General features: G+C 42.2%; 1 long non-coding RNA gene across 1 annotated transcript; it reads left to right on the top strand.

Moving 5' to 3' along the window:
* Nucleotides 1–1720: 1720 nt before the first annotated feature.
* LOC126499242 (uncharacterized) lies at nucleotides 1721–11216 on the top strand. The gene is made up of 2 exons (XR_007591032.1): nucleotides 1721–9718; nucleotides 9760–11216. It is a non-coding gene; the product is annotated as an uncharacterized lncRNA (long non-coding RNA).
* Nucleotides 11217–11437: the final 221 nt, after the last annotated feature.

The following is an 11437-nucleotide window of genomic DNA, read 5'->3' as shown; positions in this document are numbered from 1 at the left end:
AATAATAATAATAATAATAATAATTTAAAAAGTTGAACATATTTACTAGACTACAGAATCCTAAATATATTTCTAAACATTTAAACAAACACGTACATAAATGTAAATCACACTATTATTCATCCTAATATCAAAAATAAAATTCAGATTATCAATAAGTTGACAGATATATAAACAATGTAGATCTGTAGTGAAATATAATTTAGTCATAAAAGGGAATGAAGTACTGATGTTTGCCACAGAACACTATAAGCCTTAGCATCATTGTACTAAGCAAAATAAACTAATCCCCAAAGACCACGTGAAATGTTCATGAATGAGGGACCTGCAGAGACAATGCATTCGTCATTGTTAGGAACGGAGGGAAAGGCAGTGGAGGGATGGACAGTAGGCAGCATTTCCTGCGAGGAAATGCTCAGAGATTTCAACCGCAGAGATAACTGTGCGGCCTCAAGAAAATATGGAAAGCTGTTGAAATTGTACACTTTAAGAAAATGAATCTTATTAAATTATATCATAATAAAAATATTTGCAAACTGATATGATATACAAAAAAGACACCACAACCAAGTGTGTTTGGTCGAGGAATGCAAGTGTTTTGATAACCAAAACAGTCCATCAGTGTGGTACATATGAAAAAAAAAAGAACAGATGAAATAATTATCTAAATAGACATTAAAAACTCAGGAAAAAAAATTTTTCATTAGCTAGGAAAAATTGGAGTTCAAAGTACTTGTCACACTTAATAGTAAAAATAGATGTCTTCTCTTTTGGGTAAAAGGCAGGCCCCTCTACCACTCCTATTCAACATTATACTAGCGAGTAAAATAAGAAATAAAAGATAAATCCAGGGGCTGGAGAGATGGCTCAGAGGTTAAGAGTGTTGCCTACTCTTCCAAAGGTCCTGAGTTCAATTCCCAGCAACCAAATGGTGGCTCACAGCCATCTGTAAAGAGGTCTGGTGCCCTCTTCTGGCCTGCAGGCATACACACAGACAGAATATTGTATACATAATAAATTAAAAAAAATATTAAAAAAAGATAAACCCACATGAATTAAAAAGCTGTCTTCTTTCACAAATGGCAAAATGACATAGTAGTATACTGTAAAGGATTCATTAAAGACCAGGATGTATAAAGGTGTTTAGCAACATCACAGAGTCCAAGATAAGTGGAGAAAACCTGTTTTATTTTTACATACTATTCACAAAAAATCATACATGAAATTAAAACATTCAATGACATCAAAAATAATTTTTGAAACAGTGCAGTATTTATAAGGGAAGTCATAAAATCTGCAGCTAGCAGAATGTGAAGATCTAAGCAAGTTATACATGTTACGCTTCTGAGATAAAATTCTCTTTATTGCCAGGCGATGGTAGCGCACGCCTTTAATCCCAGCACTCGGGAGGCAGAGGCAGGCGGATCTCTGTGAGTTCGAGACCAGCCTGGTCTACAGAGCTAGTTCCAGGACAGGCTCCAAAGCCACAGAGAAACCCTGTCTCGAAAAACCGAAAAAAAAAAAAAATCAATGACTTGGAAAACTTGATCATTCAGATCCTCGGTCGGTGAACATGAGGACACAGGTGGTACAAGTATTGGTGTCCCTGATGTGTCTGTATTACTGAAGTGAACTCAGTTGTTGTCCTTGGGGATTAGGGGAACTGGGAGTTTTTTAAGAGTTTTCTGCTGGGCCTTGGAGGTGCACACNAGAGCTAGTTCCAGGACAGGCTCCAAAGCCACAGAGAAACCCTGTCTCGAAAAACCAAAAAAAAAAAAAAAAATTCTCTTTATTCCTAAAATGATAATGGTCTTCATATAAATGTATAGATTTACAGCGGGGCTTCTGGAACAGCATTACTTTGATACCAGGCACCAGATCGCGCCTTGTTATAAGACACAGTGCTGTGCGCCTGCCCTTGTCCACTCGGTGCTAGGCACACGCTGCTCTCTGGTTGTAGTAGAATGTATGGAAAGACATCTCTGCTTATTTTATGACTTATTTCGATTTCATGTGCATTGGTGTTTTGCCTGCATGTGCGTCTGTGTGAGAGCGACGGATCCCCTGAAAAAGGTGTTACAGACAGTTGTGAGCTACCATGAGGGTGCTGGGAATTGAACATGGGTCCTCTGGAAAAGCAGTCAGTGCTCTTAACCACCAAGCCACCTCCCCAGCCTCCACTTCTGTTCTTATTTAACGTGACAGAATCATGAGACACCAGAGAGTTGGACAATAAACCCCACATAGTGGGCTGCTGTCCTATTGGCAGAGGTATTAATATAATTAGATGGAGGGGTAGCCTGATCTACTGGAACTGGAATCTAGACCCTTACATCACATTCAAATTTAAATTGAGCTATGAAGCTCAAATGATCTAAACTATATAATACATAGAAAATTAGGAGGGAGTCTTAGCGACCTTCAATTAGCCCAAAGTTTCTTATACATCACAAAACTTATCAATTGAACTATATCAGTTTTTGGTCAGGGGAGGGAGTGGGGGAGGGAGAAGGAAGAGAGGGAAGGAATGAAGGAGTGAGGGGTGGGAGAGAGGAAGAAAGTGTAGATATTCCAGCAGTACACACACATAAGGACATCAGATGCGAACGTTACGTACAAAATATATCTGTTTAAAGGACTTCAGCCAGAACCTATTTTAAAAGTCTCTTACAACTTAACTAAGAAGATAGAAAATTCAATGTCAGCTTGGGCCACAAAGCAAGAACCTATCTCAACAAAAGTTTGAAGTTATCTACAAAGTCCTGTAAACTGCTGCACCCCTTAGAAGTCGCCTGGGGGGATGCTGACGTGAAGATCAGCCCGTGCAAAATGCAGAGCCAGCCGCTTTCAGCGGCAGAAATCGTCTCAAAAGGACCCAACTCTGGATGCATTGTTATTTTATGAAAATGTTCGCCAAAGTGGAGATCTCTTTCAGAACCAAATGATTCTTAAATGTGCCGTGCCAATGAGGAAACTCGAATGAGAAGAAGGCTCCAGGCGTCATCAAAACCTGAGACGTTTGCTGTTGTCTCTGTGCCCAAGTGAAACAGGCTTTCTGAACGGATCTGGGGAAACGTAGAAACCAACCTTAGTACTGACTGCAGTGATTTTCTCATTCCTCTGCAGTGAAACAGAATCTTTGCCATGGCTGTAAAACACTGCTTTTGTAGAACAGAGGACACCTGAAAGTTCTCGCTCTGGGCTTCTGCACTCGGCCCCGACAATCAACCCACAGACCAAACCCACACTGCATTGGTCAAGTGAGCGTCTGAGTCATCAGGCCGTACAGACTGACTGGCTTCAGCCTGCCTTTGAGTGGTCTCTGAGCGGCCTGAAAGAACTCTCTGCTCAGCTTCAGCGCTTCCTTTGCTCCCGCCTGTTCATGGCCTTACAAAAACCCAGCTGTGCTGCCAGGCCCAAGGCTGCTCCTATTGCACGAGATGCTACCCATTCCTAGAGCTCAAACAAAAACCTGTTGGATTATGTAACTAATTTGTTGAAATGCTGCCTTTCACTAATTAGAACTCAAGGGTACTTCACTCCCACAAGACACTCGGCTTTTGAGTACAGGTGTTTGCTGGCGTCGAGCCAGCCAGTCTGGCCTGCCTACACCAGAGAAAACGGGACTCACTCTAATTTACCAGGCTGTGCTCAGGAAGCAGACAGAATCAACCCTCCCGCATAAACATCACAATGCCATGAGAATTCAAGGTTAATTCAAAGAACTCTCTTAATGTAGACATCATGGCTTCTCTTGGAAACACTGTAGGGTATCAAGACAGTTTATCATTCAATCCCAGGTAATAGTAGGACATAGGAAATACCAACCACTTCCCTTGCTGTTCAACAGCGATGCAGCCAGGAGACCCCTAAGAGGAGTGCAGGTGAATGTCTGGGCAGTGGCTCTCATCTACTGGGCAGTGGCTCTCATCTACTGGGCAGCCTCCTTGTAGCCTGTCCCAGGCCAGCCTCTTCCAAAGACCAGAAGACAAGTACTGTACCAGACTTGAGCTCATCAGCAGGCGTTTACCAAGTTCTTTTCTTCAGATCACAATGTCAGGTCTTTTTTAAAGGAAACATTCTGAAGGGGAAATTGAGGCCCCTTGTGCGTCAATCCTACATATTGTCATAAAAAAGCTAATGATATTCAATTTATATGCCCTTCTAAAGCTTCAGTGTGGACATTTATCTAATTTCAGAATATCGCCATCCTCCAAACAAGCCTGTGCCCGTTAGCAGATGGTCTTCACTCTCCTGCACGCGTGCCAGGCCAACATCCTTCTCCATGGCATTGCCTACTCTATCATGTCTTTCCCCCCTTTAAGACTGGCTCTTCTCACCTACCATGTTTTCAAGATCACCCATGGAGACTATTCCATTGTTTTAATTAGCACACAAAGTAGTTAGCGTAATTACAGCATCTCGATCCCGCCCCTGTAGTTCCTTTTCTTTGTCACATCACATGGTCTATCTATCACCCTCTTCCCCTTGCCCTCTCACGGTCCCCTTTCTAGTGCTATCCATTCATCTGTGGATATGTGCAGTGTGTCTGGGCTGGCTCCGTTGACTTGTTGTAATCGACACTGTGGTGGTTCCTGTGGTAGGATAGAGTCCTTTGGGTATGTATCTAGGGTACGCACACAGCTCACATGGTAGTTGTTTTCGCTTTTTAAAGGACCCTCTGTACACATTTCCATAATGGCTGTGCTAGCTGACGCTCCCACCAATAGTGAACACGGGTTCTTTTCTTGCTTCCCCACCACCTCACCAACACTTACTGCAGTTTGTTTTATGATGGGGTTTGAAGGAGGGGGGGGTGAGGAGCTCAAAGTAGCTTTACTTTCCATCTCTCTGAAGGCTAAGGGTGTTTTTAAAGAAGACTTTGAAATTTGTTACTAGCATCTTATATACTTCATTCCTTTCTGTTGACAAATGCCACTGAACGCTGTAGGTACGTATCTTGTCATCAGTCAGTTGATACCTGCGTTGCTTCTGCTTTTATAGTTACTGTGCTAGTATTTCCGTATGGTTTTAGAGAAACAGTTGCTTCCCATGCTCTTGAGTATTCCTTGATTCTTAGATCACATGCTAATTCTATATTTCAGTGTTCAGGAGAAACTCATCTTTTTCCTCAAGTCAGTGCAATAAGAGTTCACAATCCCACCCCAGTGTCCAAAGGTTCACTTCTGCATGGCCTCAGCAACAATGGTCCTTTTCCTCCTCCTCCTTCTTCCTTTTCAATGCAGAATCACACCCAGGGCTACACACGTGTGAAGTACTGTCACTGAGCTACAAACTCAGCTCTTGTCCTCCTCTGATAGGAGCAGCGCTGGGAAGGAAGCAGGCTCTCTGCAGACTTGTTTACATTATAGTATTAATGAATACTTTCCTTAGGCTAATTCGACACTTAGAGACTAAAGAACATTAGAGAAATGTCCGCTTCATTTACTTGGAAACTGGGTTTTTGTTTGTTTGTTTTCTTTTGGTTTTTTGAGGCAGGGTTTCTCTGTGTAATAGCCCTGGCTGTTCTGGAACTAGCTCTAGCAGACCAGGCTGGCCTTGAACTCATAAAAAACCACCTGCCTCTGCCTCTCGAGAGTCGGGATTAAAGGTTTACGCCACCACCACCTGGCAGAAACTAGGTTATTAAGATCTAAGAGTCCCTGGGCTGGCAACAGGGCTCAGTGAGTAGAGGCGCTCTTGATAAAAGCCCGATGACCTGAGTTTAATCTCTGGGACCCACGTACTCTCCCCGGGTATACTCCGACCCCCACGTATATGCCACAGCATGCATACCCTCCCCACACATATACATCGTGCACACATAAAACAATATTTTAAGGATCTAAGAGTCTTTTCTATTTTCTGGGTCTATTATGTTTGTTCAAAGCTTGCTGACTTATTACACTTTTTAAAACCACATATTTATGATTTTTTTTGCACATAAGCATTTTTATTTTTATTGAGCTATATCTTTTTCTCTACTCTCCTCCCTTCCTCACTCCTCCCATGGTCCCCATGCTCCCTATTTACTCAGGAAATCTTGTCTTTTTCTACTTCCCACATAGATTAGAACCATGATTATCTTTTAGGGTCCTCTTAGTTGTCTAGGTTCTCTGGGATTGTGAATTGTAGGCTAGTTTTTCTTTGCTTTATATCTAACATCCACATTGAGTGAGTACATATGATATTTGTCTTTCTGGGTCTGGGTTACCTCACTCAATGTTTTCTAGATCCATCCATTTGCCTGCAAATTTCAAGATGTCATTATTATTATTATTTTTTCTATGTAGTACCCCATTGTATAAATGTTTATCACATCTTCTTTATCCATTCTTTGTTCACATTTAGGTTGTTTCCAGGTTCTGGCTATGACAAACAATGCTGTTATGAACATAGTTGAGCACATGTCCTTGTGGCACGATTGAGCATCCTTTGTGAATATCCAAAAGTGGTATTGCTAAGTCTTGAGGTAGATAGATTCCTAATTTTCTGAGAAATCGCCATACTGACTTCCAAAGCAGCTGCACCAGTTTGCATTCCCACCAGCAATGCAGGAGTGTTGTCCTTACTTTATATCCTCTCCAGCATAAGTTGTCATCAGTGTTTTTGATCTTGGCCATTCTGACAGGTATAGAATGGAATCTCATAGTTGTTTTGATTTGCATTTCTCTGATGGCTAAGGATGTTGAACATTTCCTTGAGTGTCTTTCAGTCATTTTAGATTCATCTGTTGGGAGTTCTCTGGTTTAGGTCTGTATCCCACTTTTTTATTGGATTATTTGTTCTTTTGATGACCAATTTCTTAAGTTCTTTGTATATTTTAAACATCAGTCCCCTGTCCAATGTGGGTCGGTGAAGTTCTTCTCCCATTCTGTTGGCTGCTGTTTTGTCTTATTGACCGTGCCCTTTGCTTTACAGTAGCTTCTTACGCTAGCTTCTAATGTTACATTTCATTAATTTTCCAAGTATGTCCAAATTCAGATACATATTTTATACATCAGAATTTTACCATAAATTTGAAACAGCACATAAAAGACTAAAGCCGTGGTAGCTTTCTCAAATACCTTTCTAAGGTGTAGGTGAAGAGACTTGCACAGATATGTAGTTTATCTACATGCTGACTTGAAACGTGTAGGGAATGTGGTTTACACACTGACTGGTTACCAACACTAAGACACTACTAATGGAAAAGTAGAAGGTGGTGATATTTAAAAATTCCTTACCCTGAAATAACTACCAGCTAAATAATTTGCTTCAAAATAAATCAAGGTCCAAACATAGGTGGCATGCCCATGTTAGGACTGCCCATGACCCAAACATGTTGAAATGGACTTGTTACACTCTCTGTTTTCGGAAAATTTTCATTAAAAATTTAAAAGCCACAGCTGCATAGAAAAGCTCATTAGTAGTAGTGGCACAGAACTCAGGGCCTCACGCGCTAGACAAGGACTGTCTACAGGCTAAGCTTCGTCCCCACTGCTACACTGTCCTTCAACCTGTAACCAGGGACCACTTTAGGCCGAAGCAAACTTTTGTGGCTGCACTGGCAGCTGAAACAAAATGATAACTAAATCTTTAAGAATTTAACAAAAAAGGGCTGGAGAGATGGCTCAGAGGTTAAGAGCACTGGCTGCTCTTCCAGAGGTCCTGAGTTCAATTCCCAGCAACCACATGGTGACTCACAACCATCTGTACTGAGATCTGGAGCCCTCCTCTGGTGTGCGGGCATACATCGAGGAAGAATGTTGTATACATAATAAATCAATCTTAAAAAAAAAAAAGAATTTAACAAAAATCTGTTACCTCAAAAGTAAAAGATCCGAAAACCTTAATGATTGCAGTACTTATGTCTTTTTAATGTCCCTCACCAGTCAGAGACTCCTTACACCCGTCAGCCACAGCGGTAGCCACCAGCACCAACCCTCACTGAACTCATCTCCCCAAACACTGCCCTCCCTGCACTGGCTTCAGATAACACCTGCTTCGCGGAGGAGGAGCATAGCCCAGACAATTCTAGGGCAATTTCCGGGCCATCTGAAGTCACCCGGATAGCACATCTTGTAGATAAGAATGCTCATTTGAAAAATATACCCCCGTATGGGCATGTGTGGACCGACGAGGACGTGCAGAAACAGCAATATTTGTGCAGTGTAGAACAATTCCAAGGCTAAAAGTGTGAGGGGTGAAAATGGATCCACACAAGGACAACAGAGGGCCATCTACAGTATCATCACTCTTTAAACAGTAGACACATTATACGTCTACCACAAACGAGTACAAAGATGGAGGCCACTCTGTTCCACAGTGGAAGCCTGCAGCAGTCTGAGGAGCGAACCACGCACATGGTCCGGAAGCAGCACCCCACAAGGACGATGCCGAGGCCTACAACCCACAAGTGACTGAGTTTTACAACGTGTGGATCATGCGTTGACGGAGCCATTTCTGGTGTCGGCACCACTGGCTGAAGAGCTGAGAAGAGAAAAGCGTGGGAAGATCGTCACAGTTCTGGCTGGCCATGAATTCTAAGGACCGCAGCAAACACGCACAGTTGCTTGAAAGCATGCAGCCTGTAAAGGGCCAGCCTCTACGTCCTTCATGGTGTTGGTTACCGTCCGCTGAGCCACGGGGCAGCCGAGGGACTCTGCGCCAGCCTTCACAACAGCACAGCGACTCCCGCGGCCATTTTCCTCTACTGTGCCGCTCTAAAATTCATCCCCAATCATTATCGCTATTTTCTTTTGAAAAATGTCTTGTTTAATATCACCCAATTTTTTCACTAGACAAAAAGCTTTGAGTATTTCATAAACCAAAACAAAATTTTAATATCTATATAGAAAATGCCTTTAAATGCAAACATACTTTCTCTATGTAAAGCAATTGTTCTTCCTTCCTCTATGTGGGCTAATTAGGCTGTTCCGTGTTTGCCTCAAATACTTGCTTCAAATCAAACTTCGTTTTCACCAGTTTGGTTCAAAACTCTTCTATTTCCTTGAACTGGACAGATTCTTTCTTCCAGAGGCTGCTTTCCTTTAGTCTCACGTCTTTCCCCTGGTTGGCAGCTTTGTCAAAGAGGTAGAGATATTTTTCCCTACAGCCAACCGAGAACACATCATAGGGACAGGGTGTCAGGAGGCCCTGGGGTCCTTCTCCAGCACTGCATACCAGACATGGGGGTTGATGCCTGTGATCCCAGCACTACGGAGGCTCAGGAGTTCAAGATCATCCTCAGTTACACAGTAGGTTCAAGGCCTGTCTGGATTACATGAAACCAACTCAAAAGCAAAATCAAAACATTTTAAAACACACATAGTAAAACCAACCAAAAGCTGGAGGGACGGCCGGGCAGTTAAGAGCACTGGTTGCTCTTCCCTAGAATCTGAGCGCCATTCGTGGATGCTATGTGGTGGCTCATAAGCACCTGACTGCAATCTCACGGGGTCCAACACTCTCTTCTGCCTTCTTGCATATGGCACACATAAAAGAAAAACACCACATACAAAAAATAAAAGGGGGGAAGAAAAACAACCCAAACTAGGCATGGGACCACCTGCCTTTACTCCCAGCGTGTGGGAAGCTGAGAGGCAGAATTAAAAGTTTGTGGCAACACTGGGCTATAGCAGTGACCCATTTCCAAAAACACAAAGCTGAAACAAAGTTAAAAAATCCAATCCTAACAAATCTCATACGAAGCACTTATAAAAGAGAAAAGCAGCAGGTGGGCACATAAGAAGCACTTATAAAAGAGAAAAGCAGCAGGTGGGCAGACACCTTTATCCCAGCAGTCAGGATGCTGAGGCAGGTGGATCTCTGAGTTCCTGGGCAGCCTGGTCTACACAGGGAGACCCAGACTCAGAACAGAACCCATACTAACAGCATAAGCAACAACAACAACAACAACAACAAAAGATAAAGTTAAGTGTAAATCTCTGAATTAAGCAGGGACACCTGTATCTGATGGCTCAAACACCGTACATTATCGCATACAAAGCAAGGTCTAAGTATGCAACTACTTGGTGATCTTGGAACAGTATCACTGCAAAAACTCAAAGTAACTAATACAACTTGCTTGTGAATGAAGAGAAACCATACACTTAAACAGATATTAGAAATCTTGGGATCAGAGAGTAGGGGTAGAGCTCAGGAGTTGGTACAGGACTTGCCTAACACACACAATGCCCAGCTTTGATCCCCAGCCCCAAATAAACCTGGTGTGAGGTACACACTTGTAATCCCAGCACCCAGGAGATGGGTGCTGATGACCGGAAGTTCAAGGATCTCCTTGGCTACATAGTGATTTTGAGAAAAGCCAAGAGTACCTGAGACCCCCCCATGTCAAAACAGTAACAAAAGCAAAAATGAATAACTACAAAGTAATTCTCTTTAAATCAACCTAGATAAAACCATTACCTTTTAGGTGGTGATGAAGGCTGTGGTTTTTTCCCACCATAATTTACTTATTTATGAGATTTTTTTAAATTACCCTGGGGCTGGAGAGATTAAAGCACGCTTACTGGTCCTGTCAGTTCTCAGCAGTCATATTCGTTGGCTTCCCCACTGCCTGCAACTCCATCTCCTAAGGATCCGATGCCTTCTTTTGGCCTCAACCAGCACCTGCACCCATGAGTACATTCCCCACAGTCACATAATTAAAAATGAAAAAAAAAAATCAACCAAAGAGAAGTCAAGACCTGCACTAGCACCAACTACTGAGCCCAGGGCACAGCTATCAGAGCTGGTCTGCAGGAAATGCGTTTCCAGACAGATAATGCAGAGGATGCCAAGAGCGCTGGGAGAGAACCACTTGTTCTGCCCGCCTGCATCTGCCTCCAAAGTGTGGGACAAACTGAGGATGTTAACCACGTTGAATCAATGGAAACCAGAAATTAACTCCACTAAAGTCCTAAGAAATAAAAATTATTGCTATGATGATAAAAATTGAAGCAATAAAAGGGTTGGAAATACACTCAAGTTTATAATTAATTAAATGATGAGCCATAATTTGACCCTGTTCATCATCTGTTATATAAAAACCACAATTCAGTTATTTATATGATAAATAGTTCACATTTAAAAACATTTATCATTACATTATCAAATTTGATAAACTCTTATCAAAACATCTCAGCATCCAATATAAACCATATTATTTAAAGTTTAAGGTAACAATAACACTAAAAAAAAAAAAAAAAACACCCTGGAGGGGTCCAAATAAATACGCAATGAAACGTTCAGAGCCACACGAAGTCTAAGAGTTGGTTCAGTTTCACACAGGCACACTTTGTGAGCATGCGTGCATCTTCCCAGCACCGCTTTCCTTTCTAATTCACAAAGTGATCTATCAGATCAACTTGCTCCTGCTTGCACGTCAACCAACAACCTAGCAGTACATAGCTGAGCAGGGCGACAAAGTGAGTCAGACTCCTCATCCAAGAAA

The sequence above is a fragment of the Alexandromys fortis genome, unplaced genomic scaffold, assembly GCF_014885135.2.
Source record: "Alexandromys fortis isolate MF-2015 unplaced genomic scaffold, M_Fortis_MF-2015_v1.1 scaffold_15, whole genome shotgun sequence".
In the NCBI taxonomy this organism is placed as follows: Eukaryota; Metazoa; Chordata; class Mammalia; order Rodentia; family Cricetidae; genus Alexandromys; species Alexandromys fortis.
Note: the sequence above shows the minus strand (reverse complement) of the source record. Positions and strands in the feature narration are given on the sequence as shown.